The 17,741-nt window shown below is 34.1% G+C and overlaps 1 protein-coding gene and 1 non-coding gene across 12 annotated transcripts in view; both read left to right on the forward strand.

The window, feature by feature from the left end:
- The window catches only part of LOC6040300 (protein winged eye), a 408,769-nt gene that overhangs the window by 223,935 nt on the left and 167,093 nt on the right, over positions 1 to 17,741 (forward strand). The gene's annotated exons all lie outside the window — the stretch shown is intronic.
- Trnap-cgg lies at positions 12,630 to 12,701 on the forward strand. The gene has a single exon. It is a non-coding gene; the product is annotated as a tRNA-Pro (tRNA).

A 17,741-nucleotide genomic window follows, 5' to 3' on the forward strand; every position in this document is an offset into this window, starting at 1 on the left:
GTGATTCGATTGTTTTTTTTTCACAAACTTTTGTCACTCTGTTGTTGGACGAACCCTTACTTAAATAAGTTGTATGCAACGTTTTGTTGTTCACAATTAAAAATGTTATGTTGCGCAGTTAAACAGTTTTATTATTTCCTCAAATTTAATTTAAAAAGCACAAAAGTCAACAAAACAAGTTACGTTGTTTGCGGATCACCCCTTAAGGGCCATGAACAAACGATATGGGCACTTTATTTATAAATTCAAAATAAGCCCTCCTGAAAACTTGAAGCTCCTCACCTCCCTTCAAAAATTCCACGTGTTTTGTAAGTTTCTTGGAATGTTCAAGCTGAAAGTATCAGTTCTGATGTACAAAATCGAAACCGGACAGCTGCATCACAACTGGCGATTCACGAGAGCAGTACATCAACATTTCACCAGGCAGGCAGGAGACTTTCAACAAGAAAGATTCAGAACAGAAATTGGAAGGCGAAGATTTACAAATCTCGGTGCTGATATTTACAACCAAGTTCCGGACTTAATTAAAAACTTACCAGAAATGACCTCGTTCAAAAGCAGATTAAAATATCACCTGAAAGATATTTTGTAATTGTCAGTTAGTTTTTCATGTTTGTTTAAGTATTTTTTGTTATTTGTTTAATTAACTTTAATGTACATTTAAATGAAACATAAATGCCAATCGTGTTCCCTTTTAAAGAACAAAAGTTCAATGTCTAACATGGGCAGGCCAATCAATTCACATGTCCTTGTACTGTCTATTAATGTCTTATAATCAAATCTTAACCTACAGTTGTTCAGCCTAACAAAAACTATGATTTATTTTGAAACTATAATTTCGTGACGTTGCAACGCAACGAAAAACCCTGTTTTCAAAAACAGAGCGTTGCAACGTCACGAAATGTAAGCGGTCTTCAAAAATTGAGGTTTAATTTTTTCGAAAAACTAATGATTGCATTCGATTTGTTGGCCAATTTTACACTAAAAATGGAAGAAGAACTCAAAATTTGCCGTTTAACAGAGCAGAGTTAATGGCGAAACATGAATTGGGTCAGGATTGAGAAAAAGTCACGCGTTGCAACGTCACGCTACATATTCCCCTCTCAAAAATAGAATATTCGCTTAAAATAATGTTTTAACATTGTTTCTTATAGGAAATTTAATGTACTTTCCGAATCTGTAATAACATATGTACCTTTTCAATGTAATTTTTGAGTTACAGCCGAAATACTGAAAAAAGAAAAGTCAAAGCGTTGCAACGTCACGGCGGAATGTGTCTATTATAATCATATAATTGGCTTATGTGGAATCGCTAAACTGAACTGAACGTAAATAACAATCTTGCAAATTCAATTGTATCAACTTTTAGTGAAGATCTTTCGATATCGAACTTCGGATAACCAAGTCTGGGCTGTTTCAGGTCCATAAATGCAAACCTCACTCTATGAGTGCAAAACACACACACACACACACTCACGTTAATGGTGGCTGCTGGGAAAATTATCATACGTGTACGATTCCGGCTGAAAATACTCTTCCGCCAGGGCTGGCCAGCAGCGTCCCGCGGGAAAGCGGGCAAGATATTTACCGTGAAAATAACAATTCACTCAAAATGGTTTTATTATGCTAATCAATTAGCAACACACACACATGCGAACGGAGAGCAATTCGTGAAATTGTGATAATACACATACATTTTCGGTGCTTTTTTAGAGGGGAAAAGGCGAAAAAACAGCATCCACGTGAGATAAACATAACATTCACATAAATTGCAATAATATTCGTCGGAAAATGCTCGCCATATGTGAAATGCACACGGGCTTGACTTTACCCTCGTTTTTAAAGTTTGGTCAGGTGGAATTTTCGGGAACGAACAAAAAAAACGAGGGAACAGACAATTTTCCACGTTTTTTTTTCCTTTATCTCTCTATCAAAGCATCCACATTCGTTGCACGTGGCAGGTTGAAAGATGAAAAATAGCTCTTGTTCTCTCCCCCTCCCTTTGATAACTCACTTGAAAATTCGCAAAAAAAAATTTGGCCACACCGTATTGCATACCTTCGGGGGCAGGGGGAGTTTTCACACAGGAAAATTATCTCTTTAAAATTCATTCCTCATTTCTCCGGAGAAAGCTGTGGCCACAAATAAAGAAAGAAAAACGCGAACCAGGGGAGGGATAAAAATTTCCGTTTGAAAATTTATGATTATATCTTCCAATTTATACTTTTCAAAATCGTGCATTTATCGGCGCCATTTTTTTCACGTCTTCACGCCAATTTGCGCCAAAATCGAGATGGTGTCATACAGGGGGCCTACAAATGGCACTTATTTATCACCTTTAGTGTTGTAAATTTGTTGGTATTTTTTTTTCCTCTCGCACGCCAAACTCCACCATATGGTGCGGCGGCGTGGTGCTGATGATGATGAGCTTGGTCGTTAGTTTTGCGAGGAGGGGGGTTTTCTGCCAAATTACATAATGCATATTTATTGCTTTATTTTGATTTCATAATTTTGGTTGGCCAACTTGCGAATTTCAGCTCAGGGTGAGCGGGGAAGGGAATTTCTGAGCAGAGGGGGTGGGGGTTTGCTAATTGGCAGTCTCCGAAATTACGGTGAGAAGTGAGTATTAAGCGTGAAGCATGATTTATGCGAATTATTAGGAATTACACTTCAAAAAGAGATTTTTGAAGACATTTTGGAAATTGACACAAATAACGATGTAGAAAATAAATCCGGTTATCAATTCCGTAATTGAAAATAAAAAATTAAATTTTGCAAAAATTATTGCATTTGAAAACAGCATGGAAATCAAAATGAACATACAAACTTCACAAACAAAAGCCATTATTAAATTGGGTAATTCGCTGCCAATTCACATAAAATCGAAAAAAGTTGCCCCGATCCGTCTTCAATTTGCGTAAAACTTTGTTTAAGACAAGTAATTTTGCCCTGATTATGAGTTCGAGGTTTACTTTTTGGATACCTCGTGACGGTAGGACGATACGAACCCTTCTATTTATGAACATGCGAAAAAAGACGTGTTTTTCAGTGGTTTACAATCTGATATGGTGATAATATGGAAATTTGGTGTCAAAGTCACCTATTGGGAATCATCTTAAAAAGCACTGCGGTGAAAGATCCGGCCTACATCATCAGCCGGAATTTTTGCAATTTTCGTCCTATTTGTATTCATCAAAATTTTGTTTTACTCTTGAGCAATTCTCTACCAAAACCGGAAATGGATTTTATTTGTATTCTTTGATTTGTGCTCAAACTTTGTGGGGGGCCTTCCCTATGACCAAATATGCTATTTTGTGTCATTGGTTCACCCATACAAGTCTCTATACAATTTTGGCAGCTGTCCATACAAAAATGGTATGTAAATATTCAAACAGCTGTAACTTTTGAGTGAATTTTCTGATCAATTTGGTGTCTTCGGCAAAGTTGTAGGTATTGTTGAGGACTTTTGAGAAAAAAAGGTACAGGGAAAAAAAATTTGCAGATTTATTTATCAACTTTTTTTTCACTAAATCTCAATTTCCCAAAATACGTATTTTTTTATTTTCGAGATTTTTTGATATGTTTTAGGGGACAAAAATCCGCAACTTTAGAGCCATAGAGAAACATGGTCAAAAAATCTGCCGCCGAGTTATGAATTTTTGAAAAAATAGTGTTTTTTGGAAAAAATCGAAGTTTTATGCAAAAACAAGTTTGACATTACTTTTTAATGCAAAATTGAATTTGCAATCGAAAAGTACAGATTTTTTGATAAAGGGCACCGTTTTCAAGATATAGCCACCGAAAGTTTGATTTTAGCGAAATAGAGATTAACATTAACATTTTAAAAGATCCAAATATTGAATATTACGCTCATTTAAAATGCTAGCCTTGATTTAAATAATGAGTAATTCTCGCTGAAAGTGGACCACTATTTACACAAGGTGCTCAAAAATCAAAAGCAATGTACTTTTCCAATAGCCCCCACCAAGTTATGAAAGAAACCATGTTTGGTTGGTTGAATTTGTCCTCACCTCGGCGCCACGAAGCTAAAACATTTTTTTTAATTGGTAATTTTTTGACTTAGGCGCGTCTACAAAATTGCTAATAACTTTGCAAAACTTCAACGAACCCTTGATGTTTAGGGGTGTTTCGGAAAGGAAATGAGCAGAGCTTTCGAATGCATTTGTCAGAAAAATACCGTTCCATACATTTTTTAGCCATAAAACAACAATTGTTCACATAAAGGACCAATAAATCTAAGGTGTATGTTCCTCCTATCTTTTTAAATCTTATTTTGATTCTGAGAGCGCAGCCCTCCGTTCGTATTTCTGGCGCCCAAATTTCCCAATTTAAGGTTTTGTCAAACAATATAGGTGCTCACTTTTTAAATGATAGTTTATTATCTAAGGATCAAGATGCACTATCGATAATTGACCAATATTTAAGGTTTTGGGTTCTGCCAGGCAATTTAATGTCGAAAAGTTGTTTTTGTTTACTTTTTTTGTTGTTAAATGCTTATTTACAATTGGGATAATCGCAGCAACCGTGCGCGAAGTCGGAAGCAAAAATTTTTAGCTGTCGTTTTTTCACCCATTTTTTTTGTGAAAAAAGTATTTCATCATTATAAAGATCAACGCAAAATTTCTGATGATGACCAGTGGAAGTTTTGGAAGCGGAGCTTTCGCGATTATCTGGACCAGCTCTCTTCAATTCCTCAAGTGTCGTCGTCGGATGAAATGACAATTTTGGCCAGATGAGGTCTGCGGTCCGGGCCCCCCTAGCTGCAGCCGTTGTTGGAGTGGAGATATTCGGAGCTAAGGAACGTTTTTTTTATCAAGAATTTGGGATCTGACGATCGGGACCCCACCCACCTGGCTGTGTCTTTTGAAGATTTGCTGTTCCTTGGTGAGAGCTTTCCATCATTATTTGCTATTTGACTATATTCCCCTTTATTATAATATAATATTATAAATTCAATACCCTTCTACCCCTTTCTCATTTTCCCATTCCCCAATCCCAATTTCCCCAACCCCAATTTTCCCATTTCCCACTTCCCCCTGAAAATATAAATAATTGCCAATTTACACTAACACACCACACCCAACTTATTCGGAGCGTTTGGTACGGTATGTCCACGCATCCTTCCTCCCCTGTTGATTCTGTGAAATGTGGTCCGTTCACAGAATCTGTCTCTGCGGTTAATGCAACGCAGTAGGCCTGGCCGCTTTAATTTTTGCAATACATTTTCGGGGTAACTCGGATGTACTGCAATTATTACTATTGACAAGAAAGAACTTGGGGCGTAATCTAACCACAAGCTCTTCCAGGATGCTTTCTTCGGACTGGCTGCGCTTGTGTTCGATTAGATTAGATTAGATTAGATTAGATTAAATGCTTATTTACAATTGGGTGGACATTTTTACAGTAAAACTAATGAAACCAACGCAAAGATATTTGAGTTTTAGTGAGAAAAAAAGTGCCAATTTAACAAATTTCCCACAATAAACAAGCACGGCCTATTATTTACATGCGGCATATGTTTTGGAAGCCAAAGTATGGTTTCTTACAGTTATTTAGGTAGCTGAGTTCGGATCTGCAATCAAATTTCAGATAGGGGAAAGTGGGGCAAGTGTAACAAGCTAAGGAAATCCTCGTTAAAACCCATTAAAACGTTAAAACATCTGTCGGATTTTTTCATAATCACCTTATTTCAGGTCTTGACTAAGACTTTGACAGAACAAATTTTGAAAAAATCCTGTTTTTCAATGTTAAAAATTGATTTTAAAATTTCTGATTTTCCGTACGTTCTACTCAACTAGTGGGGCAAGACGAACAACCCGTTGGGGCAAGAGGAACGATGCATGAAACAACATGTTAATTTGCTAACAAGTGAACTGCTATCACTTTGAAACATCAGATTAGAATGTATTTAAAACGTTTCTTTCACTTTTAGGTTTAATAATAATATTTTACTAAAAATTTGATCGTTTTTACGAAAACAAATTATTGCTTAGATGATAAATAGTAAATTTTCATAGTATCACTTTATTTTGTAGGAACTTTTTTTTAAACAATTGTTTATCAGTTTTTAAGAACTTTTTTGTATTTATTTCCCAATAAAATATGTTGTTGCAGAAATACGTATTTTTTCCATACTAAAAATCCATATGGTACACTTGCCCCACCTGAACAAGATTTCTAAAAGCTCTCAACAAAAAAAAACCAAAAGTTAAATCATACTTTCTAATAGGTGCAAATCATTGGTTGGAACACTACTGATCTAGGAAAAAAAGGATTTTGATAAAATGAGCCTTAAAACGAACCGTAAGCCTTATTTTGTACTTTCCAAATATTATTAGAAAACAAAGGTTTTTAAAAAACTTCATTAAATCTTATGCTCCGTGGCGTTTACGTCGTTTTGGCGGTTACGTGGTAGTAGAATTAGTTAATTGCACTGCTAGGAACAATTCCTCATACTGGAAATAATCAAAATTGTAAAAATTACGGCCGTACGAGCGATTGTTCCTCTTGCCCCATATGGTCGTCTTGCCCCACCTTCCCCTAAACAGTGAAATTTCGAGCCACACCCAAAAGTTATTTGCGGTAATATGCTGTAATTTTAATCGCTAGTGAATTCGGTCATATTTCATCTTTTGCTCACCTTTAATTGATATTTTACTCACGGATTTTTTTATGAAGAATGTTTTTTCAAGTTCTGATTGTCAGAAAACCTCGTTTTGTGATTTGGCTGGTTTCAATGTAAACTTTAAAATAAATGAAAACTTTAGATTTTGAAGGAATTTTTTTTTTATGATTTTGTGGAACGATTGTATACGTCAGTCATTAATTAATGACGATTTCCATAACTTTGCAAGGAATAGAAAAATCGCTCCCAACCATTTTCACTACATGCAAATAACATTTAGGCGTGGCTTAAATATCAGTGTTCACTGTTTATCTGAAATTTGATTGCAAATCCGACTTCAGCGACCTAAATAACTATAAGAAACCATACTTTGGGTTCCAAAACATATGCCGCATGTAAATAATAGTTCGTGCTGGTTAATTCTGGGAAATCTGTACACTTTTTTCTCACTAAAACTCTAAACTAAAACACTTAAATCTCTTTGCGTTGGAGTATCGAAATTACGTTTTCTCCTCTAGAAAAATGTTCGTGGTGAAATTTCCTACATGCTACATTCATTGGTTTTACTGTAAAAATTTCCACCCAATTGTAAATAAGCATTTAACAACAAAAAAAGTAAACAAAAACAACTTTTCGACATTAAATTGCCTGGCAGAACCCAAAACCTTAAATATTGGTCAATTATCGATAGTGCATCTTGATCCTTGGATAATAAACTATCATTTAAAAAGTGAGCACCTATATTGTTTGACAAAACCTTAAATTGGGGCAAGCTAATGCAACATTTTGGGCGCCAGAAATACGAACGGAGCGCTGCGCTCTCAGAATCAAAATAAGATTTAAAAAGATAGGAGGAACATACACCTTAGATTTATTGGTCCTTTATGTGAAATCGTCTCAGCTTTCGAATGGATTTGTCAGTTTTTCGATAAAGCGGGGCGCCGGCCTTCAAAAATGACTTTTAAAAATACATTGTTGTTTTATGGCTAAAAAATGTATGGAACGGTATTTTTCTGACAAATGCATTCGAAAGCTCTGCTCATTTCCTTTCCGAAACACCCCTAAACATCAAGGGTTCGTTGAAGTTTTGCAAAGTTATTAGCAATTTTGTAGACGCGCCTAAGTCAAAAAATTACCAATTAAAAAAAATGTTTTAGCTTCGTGGCGCCGAGGTGAGGACAAATTCAACCAACCAAACATGGTTTCTTTCATAACTTGGTGGGGGCTATTGGAAAAGTACATTGCTTTTGATTTTTGAGCACCTTGTGTAAATAGTGGTCCACTTTTAGCGAGAATTACTCTAATTTCAAAATATTTTTTTCGAAAAGCTCGAAAAATTTCACGAATGTTTCATGTATTAATATTGAAAATCGGACCATTAATTGCTGAGATATCGTCATTAGAAAAAGGTGGGTTGTTTTGGTGAGATTTAGAAAACTTCAATTTTCGTGTTTCTTTTTCTTAAAGCGGCTCTATCTCAGCAACCCGAGGTTCAATCTTTAATATCTCTTAGACAATTTTATAGCAAATTTTCTGAACTTTTCAAAAAAAAAATATTTTTAGAAATGGTCACTCATGGTCACTAAATTTAAAAATTGAAAAACTGCAAATATTTCGCTAAAATCAAACTTTCGGTGGCTATATCTTGAAAACGGAGCCCTTTATCAAAAAATCTGTAAAGTACTTTTCGATTGCAAATTCAATTTTGCATTAAAAAGTAATGTCAAACTTGTTTTTGCATGAAACTTCAATTTTTTCCAAAAATCACTATTTTTTCAATAATTCATAACTCGGCGGCAGATTGCGGATTTTTGTCCCCTAAAACATATCAAAAAATCTCGAAAATCAAAAAATACGCTTTGTGGTTTGGTTGAGCGTTTTAGCAGAATACATTACTGTGAATACAAAGAGACGAGTTGTTCCTTTTAATTCCCCATCACAAACCCATCGAAGCTGGCTGTCGCTGAAAGTTTGAAAATCTTCAAGGCAGACAAAAAACGTTTACTCAACAAGGATTCAGGTAACGGCTCAACGTGGCTGTTTAAGCTGTTACCTATACAGGCACAAAAGAAGAACGAGGAGGTAGTACCTACAGTAACTACAAATACGGATACACCAGCGATGAACCTTCAGTCGAGAACAGAACACTGATGAAGTCTGCAAGTAGTAGACGAAATACGTATCTGTCAAGATATTAAAAATATATAGGAATTAAAAGGAACAACTCGTTTCTTTGTATTCACAAAAAATACGTATTTTGGGATTTGAGATTTAGTAAAAAATTGTTGATAAAAAAATCTGCAATTTTTTTTCCGTGTACCTATTTTTTCTAAAAAGTCCTCAACAATACCTACAACTTTGCCAAAGACACCAGAATTGATCAGAAAATTCACTCAAAAGTTACAGCTGTTTGAATATTTACATACCATTTTTGTATGGACAGCAGCCAAAATTGTATGGAGACTTGTATGGGTGAACCAATGACACAAAATAGCTTATTTGGTCATAGGGAAGGCCCCCACAAAGTTTGAGTCAAATAAAAAATACAAAAAATAAAAATGGTCGAAATCGGCCGATTTCGTAGAGAGTTGCTCTCTTATTTAATTCAATATTCAGCGAAACGTCACAGAAATCGATCATGGGCCAAGATTATTGGATGATCCTTTTTTCAAAGCAATAATAATTAAAGATTATCACAAATATGTTTATTTCCAAATTAAATTTTAAGCGAGCCATAGATCTAGGGTTTTTTCTTAAAATTTATTTTCCCTAAAAGAGCACGCAACCAGCAAAATCTAAACTACGAAACATGTACCCTCCCTGTAAAGGCTTATGAATTGATCTCAGTTGAAAGGTTCTCCAAATCTCTGAATTGCAAATGTAACATCCTGGAGCAGAACTGTTAAGTTCTAATAAACACCAATTGAATTGAATTGAATTTTTAACGAACTAAAAAAACCATGTAAAAACCAAACTAGAACAAAAATATTCCAGACCAGTTTATGTTCCAAACAATAGGGGAGAGTGGGGAGACTTGATCCCCGGGGACACTTGATCCCAAGCCTGTATCTCGTCAGCATGTGGGTAAAACAATTAGCTTTGTTCTAGAAAGTTGTGCGACATTGACTAAAACTCATTGTAGAAAACAAAGAAAAAAATTAAAAAAGTTTAGATTGAGTTACACACATTTTTCTAAAAAGTGCTGCAAAAAACTTCCGAGAGATCTTTTTTCTTTGTTTTGATAAGTATTGAAAACACTAAAAAATTATTCAAAAAAATATTTTTTATACATGAATTGTTTGATAAACATATCAACTCCAAAACCCTTACGCATTTGACGTTAAATTTATCGTCATACTATTTTTACAATCAATTGTTTAAAAAAGTGCGTTTAGGGTGACTTGATCCCTGCATTTTTACAGTGACTCGAATCAGCCTCAAGATTAAATAATTGGGCTGGGTTTTCGTACATAGTTTCTTTTAGTATAGTTGTACATAACTTATTGCAGTTTGAACCATTTTTCAAAAGTTTTGTAAACAAAAATTACCAGCTTTTGTAATAGCTCAATTTTTGTCGAAAAAAGAAAATTTTAACTTTTTAAATATTTTGCATGCTAAACTTGTTATATTTTGAACACAAACGTACAGGTTTAATGTGAAATTGCTGTAAGTTATAGAAAATTAAAAGTTTGGATGAATAAGAAACATTTTGCTTAAGATTTCTTCAAAATGTTGAAAGGGGGATCAAATTACCCCTAACATATTTAAAATGCTGGTTTAAAATATTTTTTCAAAACACTTGGCATTATTCGAAGAGTTAATCTGATGAAATACCCTTATCAGCCAAACATAGTTGAATGTCTAAGCTTTCAATTAATGCAAAAAGTTCTTAGTTTTGTGAGAAATTGACAGAATTATGTGCGATACAAAAAAAGCGGATCAAGTCTCCCCACTCTCCCCTTTGGAAATTAAAAGCAATGCCAGACATTTTCAAAGCTAAAACCAAAGAAAAAAGTAACAATGTCAAAGAAAAAAAAATTTCACAAGAAAAATAAAACAAAACATTTTTTGTATTAAAACTTAGAGGAAAGTGTCAAAAGAAATGTTAAAGTTTTTAGCAAAAACATTCAAAAACAAAGAATTTCTATATCATCCTCATTCCCCCCAAGAATGGCCAAAATACTATTTAGGCTATAAACTTATCAGCAATAGCGCCGTCTCAAGCAAGCACGCAAATTTATGCCATTTACTGGTTAAAAAGATCAAATTTAATGCACTTTTGATCATAATTTTTATTTTGCGAGACCATTTCTCATCATTTTGGTGGCACACACATCCACACGCAAGATGAGAGGTTAACTGCTTAACGAAAGTCGCCATCAATATTTTTTCACTCGCGCTAACGTTTTCAAAGCGCTTAAGATATGAATTTGCTGCAAACAACCGGCAACATGTTCGTTTGAACATTATTTAGTCAGTCGCTTGATAAATTATCCCGAAACATGTAAATAATTAGCAAGCGCAAAAAAAAAAAAACAAACGCACCAAGTATTTTGACGTTTCAATTTTGACGACCCATTCCAATCGAAGGCTGAAGAAAACCGAGCGAGAAGCGAAGGCAAATAAAGAACAAAGGGTGGCCACCAACACCGCCAGTAGCGCCTGTTGGAGTGAGCCAGTGATGCCAGGAAATTTTCTCTATAAATGCTAGTTTGCGTGAGTGTTCGCTTATAATTTCATCAATTTTGGCAGCACTAAGCAAAAGAGCGCTGGAATTAAAAAAAAAACTAAGCTGAAAATAGAAAAATGGGCGTTGCCCGTTTGATAAGTATACATTTTGGAAATATTTTTTTCAAATGCTTCTAAAAGGAATAGAATAACTTTTAGGAAAAGTGAAAATAAACAAAAATGTTCACAAAAAGTTGCTCTACTTGGTTGGTGTACTTGGTTTTAGTAAATTTCAAGGAGCACTCCAGATTATCCAGCATCATTCAAACACGACCGCTTATTTGGCTTAAAATGGGTAATCTGAGGGGGCGCTTTATCTTTTTCAAGAAGGCGCAGCACACATCGGTAACTTGGCAAATTTACAAAATGCCAAGTTTCTCTTGGGCTCTGCTGAGTGCGCCAAATTGTTTAAGGTGTTATTTTTTGTAAAGAACTTGTTAGTCGACGACTAACCTCGACTAACCTACAGCTCAGCCCTGATGGGTATATTTCCCCTACGAAATTTAGGAAACCAAATCAGCTGAAAAAATCCTTTTTAAGAAGGCCACATAGTTTTTGCATGTTCCCTAAATTTGAAAAAAATGGTCAGCTAAATGAACTAATTCATCTGCTATCATAAAAAAATATTTTCAAGTGCAAAGTTAGTCGATGTTGAAACAAAAAGGTAAATGATTGTTTGCCATACTTCAGTGTATTAATTTGAATAATCCTGTTCAATGCTGTCCGTGTACACTACACCTATAAGGAAACTTAGCTAGCGCTACTCAGTAACGTGCTCTGTATCGTTTCGCGCACGTTGCTGCTTGCTCTAAACTACCCAAATGCTTCTCTCTCCTGGCAAAGCCATGTTGTCCTCTAACAAGATTTGCGATAAAACTTCGCTACGGCATCGACGACGAGCAGCAGCACATTCTTCTTGGAAAGACCACCTTGGAAGCTAGAACCGACAAACGAATGCTGCTGCTCTACACACACCGTCGTCGTCTCTCTCGTTTCTTCCTTCGTTCTGCTTGTTTCGCCCCTCTCTCTCTCTCTCTGATAGAGATTACTTACAGCCGATACCACACCGACACACACACTCGGGAACGTGTGCTGCACAGCAAAACAAGTCCAAAGAGTGAAATTTGATCCGAAACTCGCTTGACCATAGCGCGCGCGAACTTCAACTTGTACCTTTTTTGACGATTTTTTTTTCTCTTATCAAGTCACGCCAAGTCACGTTGCGCTGACAGCTTAGCCCGGAATCTAAGCAAGTGGCTCGTTGGTCTAGGGGTATGATTCTCGCTTCGGGTGCGAGAGGTCCCGGGTTCAAATCCCGGACGAGCCCCACAGTGGTGACCTTTTTTATTACTTACTCTCTCTTTCTCTGTCTTCAATAATTTATTGACGGTATCTATTTTGCTTGTTTTGGCGGCGCCGCGTATGAAAGGCAAAATTATGTGCAATTTATTTTATTACCACGCTCTCGCGCCCACATCAGTGGGCGGGAATTACTTATCAAAAAATTACTCTTCTGCTTGACTTCAACTTTGGAAGTTGCCGCAGTACCGGTTGGGACATTACAAAGACGGCTGCAGGGTTAAGTGGTGTGCCAGGAAAGGGACCGCCCGTAAATGTCGTAACATTTATTAGCCCAGTTATATGCTGAAGCCGTAACTTGCTTTGCATCTTTACGCAAAAATTTCAGCTCAGACTAGCAGGCAAACAGTGTACGACTTGCTGTGGTAGATTTTAAAGTTGGTTTACTTAAAATTGAAACAAAGACTTGTTTCGTAAGCGATAGAAATGGAATCTGCCAAATTAGTAGAGATACTGTGAAAAATGTATGTTAAAAAAAACTCAAATAAAACAAAAAAAATATTACATAAATGTGCAAACAGAACAACTTATAGTCAAAATAAAAAAAGAAATTACGCTCATATAATTTCAGTCAAATAAAAAAAGTTAATGGTATTATTTATTATTTAAATAACCGTTTCTATATATTTTGTAGCTTTTAATCATAAATAGGCAAAATATCGTTCAAAACCTCCAAAAAAATATGGATTCTGAACTGAACCGTTTACATCATAATTTGATGATACCGTAAATCGAGGTGACATTGGCAGGCGTTCAATTAATTTTCAAAAAATTTCATAGTTCATAATTTCAAACATTTAACGCATGTTTCATTAGGGTGTAATATGAAAATCGATTTTCCAGCACAGCAATTTTTCAGTTCCTTTTGGGGTCCTAAACAACTCCCCAAAGTTTGAGAACGATTGGTTCAGTCCTCACATTGCGCAAAGCGATTCAATTTTCCATATAAATTTGTATGGGAAAAACCATTTTTTTGGATTTTGATATTTATAAAATCCACGTTTCACGCTGTACTAAAACCGGATTCATATTCGGATGCTCTGAAATGTGCTCTACAACTTTCCCGAAGAGAGTATGGTGCTAGCTTGTCGCTGAAAGAAGATACAGCGTCCTCAAAACTCGTCTAAAACGTGATTTTCGATCAAAAAACACGTTTTAGACGAGTTTTGAGGACGCTGTATCTTCTTTCAGCGACAAGCTAGCACCATACTCTCTTCGGGAAAGTTGTAGAGCACATTCCAGAGCATCCGAATATAAATCCGGTTTTAGTACAGCGTGAAACGTGGATTTTATAAATATCAAAATCCAAAAAAAATGTTTTTCCCATACAAATTTATATGGAAAATTGAATCGCTTTGCGCAATGTGAGGACTAAACCAATCGTTCCCAAACTTTGGGGAGTTGTTTAGGAATCCAAAAGGAACTGAAAAATTGCTGTGCTCGCTAAATTTGGACAACTTTATTTTTTCCCATACAACCATATTACACCCTAATGTTTCATTCTGTTTAAGACAAATAATACTAGAGGAAATCCACACTATGTCTATGTCATAATTTCAGTTTAAAATTTCCGACTAAAAGTGTGTAAATTACATAGTAATTTATCCATCTTTTGATGTCTTCAAATCTTTGAATAATAAGATATGAAAAGCTCTAAATCATTACATCTTCATATCTTTTAGGCATTGAAACTTAAAAATGATGTATTCAAATAAAAAAGGCAATCTCTTTGAACTTCATAATTCTCAACCCTTTTTTTATATTTTCAAATCATCAAAAGTTCAAATCTTATAAAAAGAAAAATGAAGAATGAGGGGTTTATTCTGAGTATTGGGTCATTCTGGGAAATGTAATCTTAAGAAAAGGTACATTTTAGCGCATGGACATCTGGGGAATGGCAATCAATCAAAAATATGAAATTAGGTTTACTATAAAATCAATCAAATTTCAAGATATTTTGAGCAGTTCTCTACGAATTCGGTCTTTTATTAGAATTTTATTTTTTTGTATTTTATAATCCGATTGTAACTTTTTTGGTGCCTTTGGTATGCACAAAGAAGCCACTTTGCATCATTATTTTGCCCATACAATTTTCCATAAAAATTTGGCAGCTGTCCATACAAAAATGATGTATGAAAATTCAAAAAGCTGTATCTTTTGAAGGAACTTTTTGATCGATTTGGTGTCTTCGGCAAAGTTGTAGGTATGGATATGGACTACAGTGAAAAAAAATTATGCACGGTAAAAAAAATTGGTGATTTTTTATTGAACTTCACTAAAACTAAATTTTCAAAAAACACAATTTTTATTTTTTTTTTCATTTTTTTTGGTATGTTTTAGAGGACATAAAATTACAACTTTTCAGAAATTTCCAGGTTGTGCAAAAAATCTTTGAGTTATGAATATTTTTATCAATACTGATTTTTTCAAAAAATCGAAATATTGATCGCAAAATTTTTCAACTTAATTTTTCTATGTAAAATCAAATTTGCAATCAAAAAGTACTTCAGTGAAATTTTGATAAAGTGCACCGTTTTTAAGTTAAGGCCATTTTTAGGTAACTTAGTTGAAAATAGTCGCGGTTTTTCATATAATTTAATTAGTGCACATGTTTGCCCACCTTTGAAAAATATATTTTTGAAAAGCTGAGAAAGTTTATCAAAATTTCACTTAAGTACTTTTTGATTGCAAATTTGATCGAATTGGATCAATTGATTTTACATAGAAAAATGAAGTTGAAAAATTTTCGCGACCAATATTTCGATTTTTTTTTAAAATCAATATTGATAAAAATATTCATAACTCGGTCAAAGATTTTTTGCACAACCTGGAAATTTCTGAAAAGTTGGCATTTGATGTCCTCTAAACTATATAAAAAAATGAAAAAAATTAAAAATAGTGTTTTTTTTTTGCAAATCAAGTTTTCGTGACAAAAAGTTAAATAAAAAATCACCAAAATATTTTTACCGAGTATAATTTTTTTCAGTGTAGTCCAGATCCGTACCTACAACTTTGCCGAAGACACCAAATCGATCAAAAAGTTCCTCCAAAAGATACAGATTTTTGAATTTTCATACATCATGTTTGTATGGACAGCTGCCAAATTTGTATGGAAAATTATATCGACAAAATAATGATGCAAAATGGCTTCTTTGGGCATACCGAAGGCACCAAACAAGTTTCAGTCGGCTTAAAAATAACAAAAATTCAAATTCTAGAAAAATACCGATTTCGTTAAGAATTACTCTACTGCTACCATCAAATTTAGAGGGCATAAAAATAAAATTTCAATCAAACTTGAAATATAATTGCTTGAAATATCCCTAAATGCTTAGGGAAACATAATCACAGATTTGCTATTGACCTAAATTGCAAAATATCACATATTTCATGGTTATTTCTTTATTTCTTCTAGATTTATAACGTCTTTTTACGATCTATGGTCCCAAAATTCAAAATTTGTAAATATATTGAAAAGCAATTTTAGCGATGGCTTATTCCTTATGTTTGAGGAAATTTTGTGGGAGGAGAAGACTGAAACTTGAAATAATATTTGCATTAGCCTTATTAATTTGCTGTGTTTAAAATTGTATACTGTCTTATATTTGAAAACCTTCTTCATAATTTCTAACATTATAAATTCCATGAGTTAGCTGAGTTTTGACAAGGCAAAACTATTAAAATGTTTTGTTAATGATAGACAGTCCATACCAATTCAACACTATTTTTTTAATTCAAATGCAATAACTAAGGCTAGTATACAAAAAAAACTAATTTCAAAATTCAAGTATGGGTTCCAAAAATTTGACAGTGAAAGTATTACAAAATGTCACAGTTGTGCTAATGTTGAAAATTATTTAAATTTCTGAACCGAACTTTAAAAAATCTAGAGTTTGTGGTCTTTTAACCATCTGGGGTTCAAAAATAAATATTTTGAAAAAAAAACCTTAAAGTGTCCCATTTTTATTTTCAATTTCAAATTCAATTATATTTAACCTTAAACATTAAAAAAATATCAGAAAACATACAACAGTCTATGGCAATTTGTAAAGCACCATTCTCAAAAGACGTAGCATTTTAGTTGTTTTTAGTTCCCGAAATGTTGAATTTTGAATCTGAGCTTGTCTAGTTTAATTTCAAACTTAGCTGAGCAACTCTCTACGAAATCGACCGATTTCGACCATTTTTATTTTTTGTATTTTTTTATTTGACTTAAACTTTGTGGGGGCCTTCCCTATGACCAAATAAGCTATTTTGCGTCATTGGTTCACCCATACAAGTCTTCATACAATTTTAGCTGCTGTCCATATAAAAATGGTATGTGAATATTCAAACAGCTGTAACTTTTGAGTGAATTTTCTGATCAGTTTGGTGTCTTCGGCAAAGTTGTAGGTATTGTTGAGGACTTTTGAAAAAAAAAATTGTACACGGAAAAAAATTTGCAGATTTTTTATCAACTTTTTTTTCACTAAAACTCAATTTCCCAAAATACGTATTTTTTGATTTTCGAGATTTTTTTATATGTTTTAGGGGACAAAAATCCGCAACTTTTGAGCCATAGAGAAACATGGTCAACAAATCTGCCGCCAAGTTATGAATTTTTGAAAAAAAACAGTGATTTTTGGAAAACTTCAATTTTCGTGTTTCTTTTTCTTAAAGCGGCTCTATTTCAGCAACCCAAGGTCCAATCTTCAATGTCTCTTAGACAATTTTGTAACAAATTTTCTGAACTTTTCAAAAAAAATATTTTTAGAAATGGAAAATCGGAAAACTGCAAATATTTCGCTAAAATCAAACTTTCGGTGGCTATATCTTGAAAAGGGAGCCCTTTATCAAAAAACTTCTACGGTACTCTTCGATTGCAAATTAAATTTTGCATTTAAAAAATAATGTCAAACTTGTTTTTGCATGAAACTTCGATTTTTTTCCAAACATCACTATTTTTTCAAAAATTCATAACTCGGCGGCAGATTTTTTGACCATGTTTCTCTATGGCTCAAAAGTTGCG

Source organism: Culex quinquefasciatus, chromosome 3, assembly GCF_015732765.1.
Source record: "Culex quinquefasciatus strain JHB chromosome 3, VPISU_Cqui_1.0_pri_paternal, whole genome shotgun sequence".
Classification (NCBI taxonomy): domain Eukaryota; kingdom Metazoa; phylum Arthropoda; class Insecta; order Diptera; family Culicidae; genus Culex; species Culex quinquefasciatus.